This window comes from Mauremys reevesii, linkage group 7 (genome assembly GCF_016161935.1).
Source record: "Mauremys reevesii isolate NIE-2019 linkage group 7, ASM1616193v1, whole genome shotgun sequence".
In the NCBI taxonomy this organism is placed as follows: domain Eukaryota; kingdom Metazoa; phylum Chordata; order Testudines; family Geoemydidae; genus Mauremys; species Mauremys reevesii.
In genome coordinates, this window is record NC_052629.1 from 112,603,384 (window position 1) to 112,620,320 (window position 16,937).

At 37.5% G+C, this 16,937-nt stretch overlaps 1 protein-coding gene across 18 annotated transcripts in view; it reads right to left on the minus strand.

The window, feature by feature from the left end:
* Window positions 1-16,937, minus strand: part of CNTN4 (contactin 4) — a 760,740-nt gene that overhangs the window by 349,816 nt on the left and 393,987 nt on the right. The window contains exon 1 of one of the 18 annotated variants that reach the window (XM_039547153.1): window positions 14,557-14,573. The exons of 15 other annotated variants lie outside the window; for them this stretch is intronic. The gene's annotated coding sequence lies outside the window, so the exon portion shown is untranslated. Of the gene's footprint in view, window positions 1-6,641; window positions 6,724-14,556; window positions 14,574-16,937 lie in introns of those variants that run through there. 2 more of the 18 variants (XM_039547146.1, XM_039547159.1) reach the window with 2 other exon arrangements.

Genomic DNA, 16,937 nt, shown 5'->3' on the forward strand with positions numbered 1-16,937 from the left:
CCAACACATTGCACCAGTATTTGCTGATTCCCACATTTAGGTTCATAATTTTCAACCTCACATAGGAAAAGTTTAGCATAGCCCAATATAGGATTATGAGACAAGTTACCTGCTGTTATTCTACGTTGCTTTTCTTTCTAGAACTATACATCTTGCACAGATTAAAATTATTACAGGATTTCTATTAATAGTGCAGTGCAATGCTGCCTATTCTGCTCAATTTAGCAACTATCCTACTTTCCCTCACTAATCTTTAACGTCATTTCTTCACTCTGTTGGGTGAATACTCCCTGACAGATGTGGGATGATCTAGTAGCTCTTCATTAACTGCAGCTGCTTAGTTTTACTTGAAAAAAAAAGAAGTCAGGGAACTGTCTCTGGTCTTTATCTAGTCCTTCAAGTAGGATACTAATTCCATCTTATGAAGCATATAAAGAGGATATTGTGAGATATGTTGACGTCAATCTACTTGGTGAAAAATCTAGATTTGTACACCTCTTTCATTACACATTTAACATATTACTTCATCTACACGGCAACTTTCCAAGATAAAAAAATACTGTGTTTGTATCTTTACACAAGTTTTCTAATTTGCAGGGAAGCATTAACCTTCAAAACAGAACATTTTGCTAAATATTATCTCAATAGTTTGCCTACATTTACTGTAAAATAGTGAAATAGCACTCTCTCTCATACAAGTGTAGCTATAGAGTTTTTTAACATATGTAATTTTTAAGTGCACTGTATTCTACATAGTTTCAACAAGAAACGCAATAATTTAAGAGAGGTTATAGTAGTAAATAAGTTTTCCCAAAGGGGGTATTGCCAGGGCAGGGAGTGTGTGGGTCCCAGGAGTATCTCTTAGCCATTGCATCTTCCCACTCCATAAATATATCAATAGCTGAAGAAGACAAACAGAAAACTTCGAATTACAGAATCTGCTTTTGCAACATACATCACTTACACTCCCTAGAAACCATATTTGATCACAATATTTACTCTGTTCTGAGAGCCACCCCAAGGATTTCTTTTAGTGTCATGAAATTATTTCTGTGCAAGCAGCTCTTCTACTCTAAAAGGTGCCTGAACGTACAAAAATCCAAAGAAGCAGAACAAGAAACCACTTTCAAATTACTGTGCCTAATGACTGACCTCGTTCATTAATAATATGCCCAGAAGGCAAACAACATTTTACTAAATGTCTATAGCACCTAGATACATTACTATGGTTTCTATTCTCAGACTCAGCGAAGGCAATACAAATGGTTTAGAAAATGGCTTTTTGCTAACTAAACACATTTTCCATATTTGTGGTATAATTACACATACACACTTGAGCTTGAATCACTCATTCACAATAATACGCTCCTAAGACTAGAAAGTGTACTTTATAGATACAAATTTCCTATTATTTAGTGAGACACAGTGGATGAAGTAATAGCTATTATTGGACCAACTTCTGTGGATGAGAGAGACAAGCTTTCGAGCTTACACAGAGCTCTGCTTCAGGTCTGGGAAACGTACAGAAGTTGGTCCAGTAAAAGATATTACCCTACTTTGTCTCCCTAATATACTGGGATTGACACGGCTACAACATTGCAACACTGAAAACTGCTTAGTAACACCTATCAGGCAACCACATTCACGTAACCTTGCAGGGAGATTCTGTGTTTCTAAAGCAGAATCCTAGGCACTTCTAGTATCACCGTAACCACTTCCCACAGAATAGTAGTTTTTATTTTTTTAAATCTTTTTAAAAGCATACGCAGTAATTTTATTAACATGTTTAGGTATCAAAAAGCAGCTAAAGGAAACTATTTTTAAACATCTCACTACAAGCTATTCAAATTTCATAATCATTTACACAGTAACTTACCAATGCATGCGGCAGCTGTTTCTGAATTTGTCCCAGTGGTCTTATATTTGATATTTTTCCATATATACCACATCTTCCCTCCTCGGATTGAAGCTGTTTCTGTGCATACCATTTGACCACAGAACTCTCAGATTCTACTGCCTTATTTACATTTCCTTTGCAGGGCACTTGAATCTACCCACTGATATAGGGTTTCCTTCTGGCAAGTCTTAAATCTGTCTTCTTTAGTCCCTTCTGCCAACTGCCTGGGATAGTCAGCTTCTGTAAATTCTGCCATCTCCTCTAAAATCTACAGCACTGCATTCTATATATTGCCATAAGATATATTTTATTTCTTTGCAGTTCTTCTGATGCTTTCCTCTTAATATTAAATCACTGGCTTTCCCTTGCTGAAAAACAAGCTACTCCTGTTTTACTTTATATACAAAACTACTACTTTATTCCTTCCTTGAGAACATGTACCGTTTAATTATAGGAAAAAAAAGGACTCTAACAGAAGGGTCCTTGTGTAAATACAGCCATGTCTTATCTATGATTTATAGCTTTCTCATACAATACAATAAAACTGTCTGGTACACCATTGGAACCATTAACTAACCAATATTGAACTGTGTTTCCAAATCTTCTCATTCATTGGTTTAACCCAAATGCATGATGCCATTGAAGAAAATATATAAGACTGCAGCTAAAGAATTAACAGTGTAAAGAAATCCTGCCTGTCATCATTCTATTCTGCATAAGAGAGAGACTATGTGGCTAAGAGTATATTATACTTTAATATGGAAATTCATTTCCTGGATGGAGAGGAAGAATGCAATGACAAAAACTGTATAGATAATCTTGCATCGCTGCTTTCACTTAATTGGCTCTGTGCTGTCCAGCAAGCATACTGATACTTGGGAAACCAAAAGGAAATGATTTTCACATACTGCATTGATCTCATAAAAAATTAACTATTTCCTGCTTCAATATGTTACACTATATAACTTTAATAAGAGGTGAAATTAGAATTCCTAAAGTACAGCACAGCAAACCTGAAATAATGCCGTTCTCTCTCAAGAAGTTTGTTTACATTTACGTACAGTTGTATGCCATGCACTCATAGCATCCAGAAAATACTGCATTGTCCTGTTTTTATTACATATATTCCTCCACATCAGCATACAAGCATTGAATGTTAGTGAGAATCAGTGTCCATCAGCTCTTAAAGAAGTGCTCATTAAATAATTTCTGATTGTCGCCATTTGTGTGTAAAGTACATGAACAAATTTACACTCTCCACTAGCTCTCTTTCCTTCTTGCTTTCTTTCAACAAATTAGCCTGTGGAAAACTAAATCATAGTAATCTGATCCTCTTGCAGTTACTTAAATGCTCATTTTAAAATATCCTCATGTGATGAAGCAACAATTGGAGGTCAGTAACTATATGTTTAAAGTAGAGTCCTATAAGAACCACAGGTTTGAAAGTACTTACTATAAAGCCATAATCAATGCACCATAAGTATTTCCCAGGATTATTATTTTCCCGGGGTGGGGGGGGGCAGTAAGGGGGTGGAGGGAGCAGCAACATTAGCTCATCTGAGTTGCTTCAGAGTTAAAACTTCTACTGGGTTAGAGAGATTGTAATATGCAACAAATCGTGTTACGTCCCCAGTTTTAGCAAATAATTTGCATTGACCTAATTTTGTCATGTCAATAGCTTAACATTAGAGAAATAAAATTCCCCATGTACAACTCCACTTCTGAGAAACAAATGGGTAATGACTCATTTGGCATTCAGCAAGTTCTGTATCGCTGAAAAGATGAATGTTATTATTGTTATGGCAAGTTTATGCCATATTTTTAAGTTGCAATAACCAGTACAGTGTGTTTTTAAAGTTTCTTTTGTCTTATATGGAAATTAATTAATTAATGCTGTGGAGAGACATGAACAATGCAGGTGATCAAAGTAACAAGCACTGTTCCTAATCCTTACAACAGGTGGTTTGGTTTTGTTTTTGTACATCAGAAGTGACCAGTAGTTAGAACAGGAGACTAGAAACTGGGTGCAAAGGTTTACACTTTTGGTTGCATCACAGACTTGCTGTATTGTGACCTTGAGCAAGTCTCTGGCAAGTGAGTCTGTGCCTCAATTTCCACTTCTGTAGAAGAGTGATAATAATGCTGAGCCAGGGCACAGGTGCCTTGTGAGGCTTATTTCATCAGTTTGTGGAGCACTTTGAGAATTTCATACGGAAAGTGCTATATAAGGCCCTGATTCAATCAAGTGCTTAACCATGAACTTGACATTAAGCACAAGGAGTCTCATTGACTTCAACCCATGTGCTTAAAAACCACACATATGTTTAAGTATCTTGCTGACCCAGGGCTGTAAGCTTAAGCATTATTATTTACAAGACCAGTAAAATCACTCCCCACTTGATTACTTAGTATGGACAATAATAATTGCTGTGGTGTTGTTCTGCAGCATTGCTGGCATTTCAGTTTTCTTTTAATTCCCTCATACATTTTTAAGCAAATTTGGATCGAAATCAAAACCCTTTGTTTCAAGTTGACACCGGCCCACAAGGTGTGCTAGCACTATGCAACAAACTGCAGTGGTCCTTAATTCAACTTTTGCCTTCCACGAGTATATTTCCTTTTTGGGATATTTTGCAAAGCTGCTTCTGACTACTCCATCACAGTTGCAGTCAGATGCTTAAATTTTCAAATCTCCCAAAATGATTAGAAACATTACAAAAATCAGTAAGCGCAAACACTGCTCACTAATATTCAAAATATCTGTGTCTTGAGGCTAAGTAAGAATAGCGAACATTCCCACATAGCTCGTACTCTCCTCCACATCTCAGTTCTAAGTTTAAACTAAACTGAAAACTAAACAACAGCTATGAAAATAAAAACAAAATCTTTGGAGAAATCATGCTGTATAGTCGCAAAACAGTAAATTTTAAATGTGCTTGGAAATTTTAAAAGTTTGACTAGGAGGTCAAGTTCGAGCAAACAAATCTCCCAGTGTAAAAACCTGAGACAAATGAAAATGATAGCTCTCATTTTTATGAAAACATACATATTTGCAAAAGGCTGACAGATAACTAAGTACATTGGTTTAGCTAACGCATATTAAAGCAATATCACATTTCATGCTGCATGTGCTCATAATCATTACAGAAATGCTGAAATAACACCATTACTAAAGAAACAAATTATCATAATCCCCATGTAGCTCTTTCTACAGCGGGGCTCATTGGAGATGCCTTCTATTTTGAAATGAGGACACGTTCTTCTTTCAATTATGGAAAAAAAATGCTTAGGAGGCAGTTGCTGAGAACAATTAACCTTAAACATGTTTTCTGTAATACTTAATTCAGACTTACCCTTTTCCATGGAAGCAGAAACCTCCACACTAAAATCCCAGCATATGGAAGGCACATGGAAATACTGTATTCATTCTCTAGCATCTCCTCTTACTAAATGTTATATTTTCCTTATTTTCTCCCTGGATCCCTAGGATCGGAGAATATCTGTACTACCGCAGGTAGCCATCTATTGTGACTCTTGGGCTGTTCCCCTTAACCAAGTCTAATGAGAACATACTCTGTCCTCACCAGCAAGACACTTTCATACTTCACAGCCTGTGGTTTTCTCAGCTTTGAGACTTATTGCCTATACTGGAAAAAAATATTTGCACTCCTTATGTACCTTCTGCATCACAGGATTTCATTCAGGTTGTCTGACAATTCTACCCTTCAAATCAGAACAATTTTGAATTACTTTAATCTATTCCAGGGCTTCACCTATAGCACAAGAAGTCCAAGGGCACTGTATGTAAAGCCACATGTTACATAAATGTATAGAACTGGAAGACAAAGCCCATGAAAGCCAGAAAAAAATAATGCCACTGCTGTCACTTATAATTTGCAAGTCACTGCAAAAACTTATTACTTCTGCAAGTATAGTGCTAGATTAATGCATCTTTGTAAATGACATATATTAACATGATGGCTGCTTAGATATTATTACAGTAATCAGGGCTATATAAAGCATGTTGATATATTGCATCTTTTCCTAAAAATAAATAAAACACCGACTCCAAATTTCAGTTAGTCAGATCTGTGTTCAGAATATGCCTTGCAAACAAAATGAGATTCTTACTGTATATAGCACATGCTTATCTTACATTTTAACTCAATCCTCAACATTTAAGTGAAATTAATCAATATCACAGGCATTCCATTATACATATGCATGTACATTTTAAAAAGAAAGTTTTAAAGCACTTCGCAACTCACTGAACACTTCACTTCTCTTTTCCCATACTGTGTTTATGGGGAAGACAGAAAGCTGGCAGCTTGAATGAACTATTTTGTCAACAAGTATTTTCTACATTATAATACAGAATACAAACACCTGTTTCAGCTAAATAATTGTTGGTCATACTTTTGTCATTGATATGCATAGAAAAACTGTAAAAGACTAAAATGCCTGCTTTAAGATGTCTCACACGAGCCTTTGAAACAACACAATACTACCTATGTAGCGAGATCTTTAATGTTCATAAAAAGCATTTGGGAAAAAAAAGACAACTAATTTGCTTAAGTGAATCAATTACATGCCTGTATAAAGGAGCCAAAGAAAACTGCAAGCTCTAAACAGATTATACCCTGTCTCACCAGTTAGATTCAACAAAGAGCAGTGGAATAGAAAATCAAATGCATTAGGCAAAGTCACATTCACATGCAGCTTTAGAGAAAAAACTGGTACTTACAGAACTGTAAAGTAAAATGTCCCAGTTTCTTTTACATTTTACAGCAAATCAAACAAAGATTTCAGCTCTCAGCAAGTCACTCCTTCCACTATGCTGATCAGCCAGGCAGAACAGGCCCTTATGGATTGTCTATGCAGCTGGGAGATAATGGAACCATATTCTCAGCTGGGACTAGAGATGCTTAACTGCTATCCACTGAGCACTGCATGTCTCTTCCCCAGCATTAATCAGGAAGTACACTGCTTCGCCGCTGTATTCCCCCAAAGGACCTACACAATTAGCACATGAATCAAAGATGCATACTGAGAGAGAGCTGCACACATCTTTAACTGGATATCCTAACACAGATTCTGATTAGGGAATCAATTTTGTTCACTGATCAAGTGTGTCAAACCTTACCAAAAAACCCCAGATAAAATATATATACTTGTTCACCGGTTTCAATGAGGGCTTTATGTTTGCTATGACCACATAAAAAATGATTACACAAATCCCTATAATTAAACTGGATGCTTTACATATATAGTAAACTATGCTGTTATAATCCAACAAGTCTGTGTCAGGTCTTCTCTGCAGTCCTATTTAACTATTGCATGGTGCCATACACACTGCAGTATCATTTTCACCCCTTCTCTGTGTAATATTTATATGCTTTTCAGGTTTAATCTTTGGGGAACAGAGATTTGGTGAATTCTGACCCTAGTGTTGAAGAGTCTTTTCACTGAGGATAACAGTCCTGCCGCAAGAATCAGAAGCAGACCTAGTTTTCTTTAAAAAGTGAGCACTATGGTACTTGTATTTTTCTTGTTAATATACGGTGGTTTTATTTTTGGGGGCATGTTTTATTTAAGTTTCAAATCCACTAGTTCATAAGAAGGCTGTGTAGGAAAGGGGTAGTGTATCCAGTTGCCACATTTTGTGAAAGTGAGCCATTCTAGCCGTTTAAAGGTTGGGCTCACAGTTGGTGTAAAATTCATCTCTTGAAAGGTGTTTTCTCCATCCTCGCACGTCAATATGTAAGGTAGCTTTAAAATACACTAGCTTTAAAAAAATAACCCTTTTCTATTTGTTGAGAAAACCAGTTAGGACGAGGCAGAGTGATAGCAGACTCGATCATCAATTATTCGTACTACCATCGTGCCTCAGAGACCTGATCATGGATCAGGACCTCATTGTGGTAGGTGCTGTAGAAACACGGGAACAAAGAGATGGTCCTCTGCCCCCCAAAATCTACAATCTAAGAATAAGACAACGGACAAGAGATGGATACAGACCGGGAGTACAAGTAAACAGAAAATATTGGTCCGCACACAGCAATTTACACCAGCTAAGAATGGAGCCCACCACATGAAAGTTTCTTCACAGAACTCCCAGGACACCTCATTCATTGTCATGCCGCTCTCCAATGGCACAATCTCTTCAGAGGCTGAGTCTCACCAACTTCAAGTTTTCCCAATGGGAACTGAAGGCTCTTAGTGTTTTGTGGGATCAGGGATTTCGGCCTTGGAAAGAGTGCAACAGTCTAACAATAAATCTTCTAAGAGCCAAGATGAAGTAAAACATTCACTTGTGACCCAAGTCAGGATTTTGAGCAAGGTTTTCTGCAGTGATAGGCAAATGACTCCCAGTTCCCAGACAGGCTAAAAATATCACTGTGTTGTATGGAAGTAAACGTACCCCTATTAACATGAAGAGTAAAATACACAACTCAGCTTTATGAAATAGCCTTCACTTGCATGTCAAGTAGTGAATAATTTTTTGTTCGCTCAATGTGAAAAAATGAAAATGACACTGGTCAAACTTACATGCAATAATCTGAATCCACACCTTTGGTGAAAATTGTTTTGGCCAAATTCTCAGTTGACATAAACTGGCCTAGCTCCTCAGAATTCAGTGAATTGAACTGAATTCTGATTTACAGAGACAGAGGGTCTGGTCCAAAATTTCAGATATTGGGCTTGATGGGAATTTACTTGCTAATTGATTGATGCTTACAAGTCCCTTATTTTTATTCTTGGCATTATGGGAACTTCAGCCTATGTGTTTCCACACAGAGTATGTGAGACGCAGACCGTAAAAAAGGTTAATTAAATAGCAATTGTGCATCTCAGTCATATTAGTAAGCAGACCACAGGAGCAAATAAAAAGAGAAGCAAATTAATATATACTGAAGTATTTGTTCAGTAATAAAGTTGAAAATAAATGGTTTAATTGATTTTAAGTTCTATTCAAGTCATATTTGATTATTGTTTGGGTTGGATACACTGTGGTGCCCAGTGATTTGCACTTGTTTCAAAATATAAGTGATAATTAGTAACCACAATTTTCTTAAACTCCATCAATCGCTTGTGTAATCCCCTTGGAGGAAAATTATTAGAAAAATAAAGCAGAATCATACAAAGCCTTCAATTGTGTGATGTAATCATTATTTCTTTATTGAAAGTGGAATACCAACATTGATGAGAAAATAAATAAGAACTATAAAATCTGGAATCTTTATAATTTATTTATGGAAAGGCTGAAAAAAAACAGACAGACCTTCTCCAACAGAAAGCTGTCAAACAAGACGTGTATAGGTATTGTTAAAAGAGATGGGTTGAAATAAATAAAAATAATAAAAAGAACTATCTGAATTGGTAATGTTTGACATTCATTGCTTTGTAGGAAGCTAGAAAGTGGTATTGTTTATATTGTGGTAATACTTAGGAGCTCCAGTCAGAGACCAGGATGCCACTTTGCCAGATGCCATATAAACAGAGAACAAAAAATTGGATCCTTTCCCAAGGAGCTTATCTATAAGGACTTACATGGATTGGGGCCTCCCTACCTGACTCTTCCCTATTTAAAGATGTATTGCCACAGTTGTGATCAGCGGAGGTGCTCAATCTGTTTAATAAATGGGGGTGGGGATGGTAAAGCCTTCTCCGGGATGAACATTCAATTCTGAGTCAAGCTTAGGCCCCTGCTCTGAAAAAGCCCAAATCTGTTGATCTTCAAGCATGTCTATTTGTGCGCACTGCAGAAAGCGAGGTTCGATCTGCATGGGGGAAAGAGTTCTGTGTTTTTGATAGGGGTTGAGCTCTGCTGGCTGTCAGGAATAAAGCAGCTATTCAATTTCATTTTTGTTCTTCTAATGTGTCACGGGCTAGGGTTGCCAATATTCCTGGAGGTGTCATCACATGACATAATCTTTAATTAAAGATTAATCTTTAATTCCTGGAGACTCCAGGACAATCCTGGGTGGTTGGCAAACCTATTGTCGGTGCACTTTGAACCTTAGATACTCATCTTTTTTTCTTATTGTATAAATCAATCAGTTGTCTAGAATGTTGTCTAATGAGTAGACAACTAAAAACCAGAATCAGGATTCCTGTTCCTGATCCTCTTCCATTGACTTACTACGTGGCCTTGCAAGTCACTTCAAGACTGATATTCCAAAAGTCAGGCACGGTATTGCACATCAGATGTGTGTGCCTAATTTTTGCCTCTACACATCAGGTATCTGCATGTACAAATGGCCAGATAGATGCATGACTTGCCATTAAAATGCATAAATATACAATTTTCAAAGGCAACTATGGCAATTGCATGAAAGAAAATATTAGGCATCCTGTAATGTGTCTAATTTTGGTAAAGTAAATGTTTGTGGAATACAAGGCCATTAATCTCTCTGTCTTATATGTAAACTGGTTACAACAATGATAATTACCTACTCCACAGAGGTGTTTTGAGGCTTAATTAATATTTATAAAGCAGTTTTATTTCCTTGGACAAAAGGCACTATATACAAGTGCACATTATTATTTTTACTACCTGTCTATGTAATTAGGAAACAAGATTCTACATTAAACTTCTCATGGTTGATTCCTAATGTAATAGCATATTCCACTTTCCTCGGACCAACTGCCCTATTGTCAACAGAGCAGTGTTCAAATGCAATAGTTTGCCATACTGAGTGGCAGTGCATATTCAAATTCTGGCGCTAATGCAAAGTCCACTAAAATTAATAGGAGTCTTTCCCTGACCTCAGTGGATTTTGCAGCAGGTTCTACATGCAAGGAAGCATTCAGATTCTTTTTGAATCCTATGTATATTCAGTGTCTTTGAGCTTCTTATTGAAAATTAGGGGACCTGATGGAACAGAGAGGCCCATGGTGTGCCAGGTGGAACAAAATGGGTTAAAAAAAAGAAGGGAGGTGCTCCTGCAGAAATAACAAAACCAAAAGAGAAAAAAACTCTCAGCTAATACCCTCAAATCACGGGAGCTGCAAGACATTTATCTAGCCATGTGTAGTAGGCATCAGAAGTAGGTTTTTCAACATATTATTCTGAATCAAACTCTCCATCCAAACAGGCAGGCAACTATCATATCACTTCTCCAATTGCCAACTCAGAGCTGCCAACTCTGAAGAATGTACTGGGCAGAATTTCTTCCTCCAGATATTCTTGATAAAAGAACGGTCAGTTGGGTACTGGTGGTAACCCCATGTTTGGCAAAGAGTGTTACCTCTAACTGCTGAAAAGAGCCACATACACAATTATTACACTGTAAACCAGTCTTCCAGAATCCTTCCTGGAATGGTTATAACTGGTCCGGACACAATGGTTCTTAGATTCCACTGCTGAAAATAAGTAAAAGGATGAAGTTGTTTTGTTGCAAATTTACACTCAAGGGTGCAAGGGCATATTGGTGGAGGTCTACTGAAGTTCATGGAGCTATGCTCATTTTAAGATAGTAGATTATTTTGCTCCATTTCTCCCAGGATGTTAAGTGGAGGCAATTTCATTGGCCAGCACTTACATTCACCCAGAGTGAATATGGCCAATTCTGTATGGAGAAGCTCATATTTTGAAACAAAAATCTCAGTATTTATTGAGCTTCAATCTTTTGAGTGAGTGAAGAGCTCTAAAATGATCTGACCAGAGATATATCTATTCCTTAAACATTCATTCCATAGAACCGTTGCTTTCATATTGCCAGTTTTGCTACTAAAAAAAAAAATTGCAAAGTGACTTTTAAACTAAAGAAAGACACTTGTAGTCACAAAGGTGGAAGGAAACCCCGTTTCAGGATGTTAACTGATTTAGGAATCAAATATGCTCAAAAGGGATATTGTCAACAAGTCTGTATCTCAAATACTAGAGGGTTACCATACTTCAACCTACACAGAAATAAATGTGCTTTGAAGGATGTTCTTATGAACAAAATGCTGGAGGCTGTATCTTCAGCATCCTCCATCTCCATCTCCCTAGATCCCATGTGTCAGGTATATATCTTAAAACACATCATTTTTTTAGAATGTTGGACAAGACAAAAGAAATTGGAGAAATAACAGCCACATCGATTTCACCTGCTGCAACAGCAACAGCAGTGGGGCAGGGGGGAAAGCATGCACGTCTGAAAGTGAAGACTATGTGCCATTAACATTACTTGATCCATCTCTCCTGGGAAGACTTGAAAAAAAATCCCTCCCCAGGCAGACTTTGATTTTTGGAAGGATGCTCTCATAAGCAAATTGCCAGAAGACATAGCATTCACCCTCTTCCATCTCCTGAAGTCCCATGTGGATGTTAGGTATATCATATAAAACAGAGTATCTTCCTGGATGTCTGGGAGTGCCAAAGAAACTAATGAAAGAATAATAGGGACTACAAGCACCTCTAGCAAAAATTACAACCACCCAACATGTACTCAAAGTATATCTTAAGTGATGCTGGGGGCACTTGCCAGACCCAGCTGAATTCAGCTAAAGATGAAAGCCTCACATTTTAAAAGAAAACTGGAAAAGTTATTTCCAGGTGCCTTCTCTCTTGCAAGTGCTCACACTCTACAATGATGATGGCCAAATAAATATCAGGGTAGTCAGATTACACTTCAGTGCACATGTCTAGAGAGGCAGCAAAAACGATAATTTATTTATAGCTGATTGGGCATGTTTACCTCTGTGTTTGAACAGCAGCTGGAACAATGGAATCTCGATCCTGACTATGGTCTCTCTGTGTTACCACAATACCAATATTAAATAAAGAAGAAGAAGAAGAGAGATAAACTGTTTTTCCATTTTTGCAGTCAAATATGCTGTGCATAATTTGTCTGCTGTTTCTGATAACTTTTGACACTTTTGATCCAACTAAAGAACATGGGACTTGCCAATTGCTTTGTTTAAGATGAGGTTGGCTTGGGATCTCCTCCACTCATACCTGACCCTTATTTGTTTTTATTGTATCAGTATAATTCAGAAGGGTCACCTTTCTTCTCTTCAAGTTGATGACTGGAATTCTACTCGGCTCTCCGCTCATCAAAGGCAAAAGAATAAAAAAATTCAGGGTGGAGCCTGAACTGCAAGAGTCATCCTTCATCAAAGCTGATAATTCATTATTCATAATGGAGTAGGCTGTTTTACAGACCACCATCACTGACGCTGTCATGTAATTCTAGCTTCCAATGTTGCATTGCCAAGACATTGTAGAACTGCTGATGCTCTTCTCCATCACAAAACTCAAAGCATGCCACTGCTACTTCAGAAGAAGAAAATCAGCCCAAGAAGGTGTTTCATTTACTTTCCTGGTTCTTGATGTCTTCTCTACTTTGCAATATTTCATAGCCTTGTGGGAAGGCTATTATGGGAGATCCAGATGGAGATCAATAGCTCATCACATCTTCTATTTGATTTATATCCCCCCATGAACACACCTTCTCTGCATCAGCTTGTTTCCTATTTTTTTGAGTAAAATACCTCCCCTCCTTGTGTTCTAGACCTCTGCAGAAGATGGCATTCCAAATAAATTAAGCAGCAAAGAATCCTGTGGCACCTTATAGACTAACAGATGTTTTGTAGCATGAGCTTTCGTGGGTGAACACCCACTTCTTCGGATGCAAGAAGTGAACACCCACTTCTTCTCTGCTTGCATCCGAAGAAGTGGGTGTTCACCCACGAAAGCTCATGCTACAAAACATCTGTTAGTCTATAAGGTGCCACAGGATTCTTTGCTGCTTCTACAGAACCAGACTAACACGGCTACACCTCTGATACAAATAAATTAAAGAAGAGAATGCCACCATTTTAATTCATTCTCACTTGATGCCTCTGGGAAAGGCCATAATTATCACAGAGGATAACCAGTTATGCCTACAATTAAAAGACTTTAAATATTGAAAGCAAAATAGACACTTGTTTACAAGAATTAGCATTTATGCACAGAAAATATTTTCAGTCCATAAAAAATAGTTTATAATGCTCAAGGGTAATCAATTTTTATGTTCATACAATTAAAACTGTACAGCTCAACATGCCCAGACACTGTATTTTGCAATGTTTTCCTGTAAAATTGATTGACTTGACAATCAAATATAAATAAACTTAAACTAGTCTATCAATATTATATTCATTAATTACTATCAACATCCAAAGGCTTTTTAGGCACCTCCAAAATAAGAAAGCGGTATAATCTCTTCCCAAACTATATACTATGACATATGAGGGGACTAATGATACACCTCTACCCCCATATAACGCTGTACTCAGGAGCCAAAAAATCTTACTGTGTTATAGGTGAAACCGCGTTATATCGAACTTGCTTTGATCCGCCAGATTGCATGGCCCTGGCCCTCTGGAGGACTGCTTTACCGTGGCCAGGACCACTGTATGTTGAGCACTGCCAAGGAGTTAAAAGATGGTAATGCACTCTCTCTCTCTCTTCTCTGCCTCCAAGAACCAGGCTTTTTTGTGTGTGTGTGTGTGTGTGTGTGTGTGTGTGTGTGTGTGTGTGTGTGTGTGTGTGTGTGTGTGTGTGTGTGTGTGTGTGTGTGTGTAAAAATAAAAAGGAATCTAGCTCTAATTCTTTTATTCTTGTTAGGGAAAATCATATCGTTTCTTCCACATAGGAAAGCTAGAAGAGACTGGCTTGCCCTTACCAGAAAGGATTTCACTCTAGGAGACCTCTCATGCTATCTTCATCTTCTTTGCTACAGGAATCAGGGTGGATGAGTCTTAGCCTAACAAGGAGAAGAGTCACCATCACAATTTCCAGTACATCCATAGCCAAGAAGTAATCACTGACTGGCTAGTAAACGGGGGGAAAGAGGCGAGGGATTACATTTTGGAGGAGAGCGGTCCTGTGACACCACAGTCTCTACTAATACAGGATTAGGGTTGCGAAAGTGCCCTCTCTCATTGCAGCATTCTACTTTGACTGAGGGATGTAGCAAGTGAATCTGGTGTCTGGCGCCCTGTATGCTAGGCCAATGAGGAGCTAGGGTCTTGTGCACCACAAAGGCAAATGGGTTCAATAATAGTGGGTTGAAGATCACTATTTCACTACTGCATTTGTCTACTTAAGTCATGAAACATTTTGTAAAGGAAAACAAGGGCAATGGGGAGGTACAGAAGGAACAGTTGGAACTGTCTCTTTATGGTAGAATGAGATTAGGAAAAGAAGCAGAGGGACATGGAGACCCTGGACACTAAAAGCTTTGGTCACAAGCATTTCCTGCTGCTGCACATCTTCTAACAGACAGATCTTCCAGTCTAGATTAGTGGAGCTGAGGGTGCTGAAAAAGTATAATTTAAACTTTGTTTAATGTTAGATTCCAGTTATTTTTTGTTGCATATGTCATTGTAGCATTACTCATGAGGAACAATATATATAGGAAACCATTCAAACAAAGCACTCTGCTTATTTATGGTCTTTTATGATCCTGCTGAGTTGCCTACAGTAAATATGAGAGGTCAAGAATGACATTAATTACTGAACTTCAGCAAATGCTTCCACAAAACATCATAGCTATCTACTGAAAGGATATTCTGCATAAGTGGAAAATCATACTGGAGGACTCAGAAAATGGAACTTAGTTTGGCAATAAAATAGGGAAAAAATCATCCTATGCAGTTTTAGACTAGAAAGAATCAGTCTGTGGAGGGGAATATTTTCTCTCTTACATTTTTGATGACTTCATAAATGAATCACAATGGTCAAAGAATAAAATAAAATAAAAATCCCTTTATTTCAAATGAACAGTTTCCAGGTAGACTATCAGCAAACCTTGAAGAGCTGATGTAGGTAAAGGGTTTAATCATTTTATCAATAAATAAATAAAAATCAGGAAACAACTACATTTCATTGCATAACCAAAGACAAAAAAATAATTTGCAAAACCAAAACAAGGCTGTATGCCAAATGAAAGCTAATGCAAGTCAGCAAGTCTCTATAGGGCAATGCTAAGATGAATGATTCGGCCTCTTTTGTATTATTTATCATGCCTTTTTATCTATGAATTCTAAACTATCCATTACCAGAAATGGTGCCTACACTCAATTTAAATAATATTATGACAGTCAGTTGTTTCTCTCATTCCTAAAAGCCACTTCAGCTGAAGCTGATGTTAATGCACTAATACCAAAGTTAGGATTTGTGCTAGCTCCCAGCTATTGTTTCACTGTGTATGGTATGGAATTTCTTTGCTCACTTTCTCCGGCAAACAAGAACTTGAATTGCTAATTGTTAAGCCTATGCATTTTAGATAATTACTGATTGCTGTATTTGAAGTGTAAGTGATTGTAAAATGTGCTGTGGCTAATGCCCAGAAAGCCAACTTGATATCTGGGATAATTATAGACAGTTTAATTGCTTTTGGTGTTTTAATTGGCAGAACGAGAGGCAGAATGAAACTGAAAGGGTCGGCTAGCCCATGTAGGCGTCCAAATTTGCTAGTCATGAGTTGACCTTATGTACTGTGGGTACAGCCTTCAAGGACCCAAGCATTCCTATGACAAAGAAGACCTAATTATTTTTCAGATAAAACTATTACTGCCCAGTGTATGTATTTAGCTCTTGTTTTGAAGAATAATTTTGCTTGCCTGCCAAAAGGGTCTTGTAAATACTATAAGCTTCCATGGGCTACAGCCCACTTCTTCAGATGCATAGAATGGAACATGTAATAAGGATATATATATACATACAGAACATGAAAAGGTGGAAGTAGCCATATCGACTCTAAGAGGCTAATTAATTAAGATGAGATATTATCAGCAAGATAGCCCATTTCAGACAGCTGACAAGAGGTGTGAGGATACTTAACATGGGGAAATAGCTTCTCTATTTCCACTCTATGCATCTGAGGAAGTGGCCTGTAGCCCACGAAAGCTTATGCTCAAATAAATTTGTTAGTCTCTAAGGTGCCACAAGTACTCCTGTTCTTTTTGTGGATACAGACTAACATGGCTGCTACTCTGAAACTTGTAAATACTATGTTTATTTCAGTTATATACATTATGCAGAGACACTCAGCCCATCTCC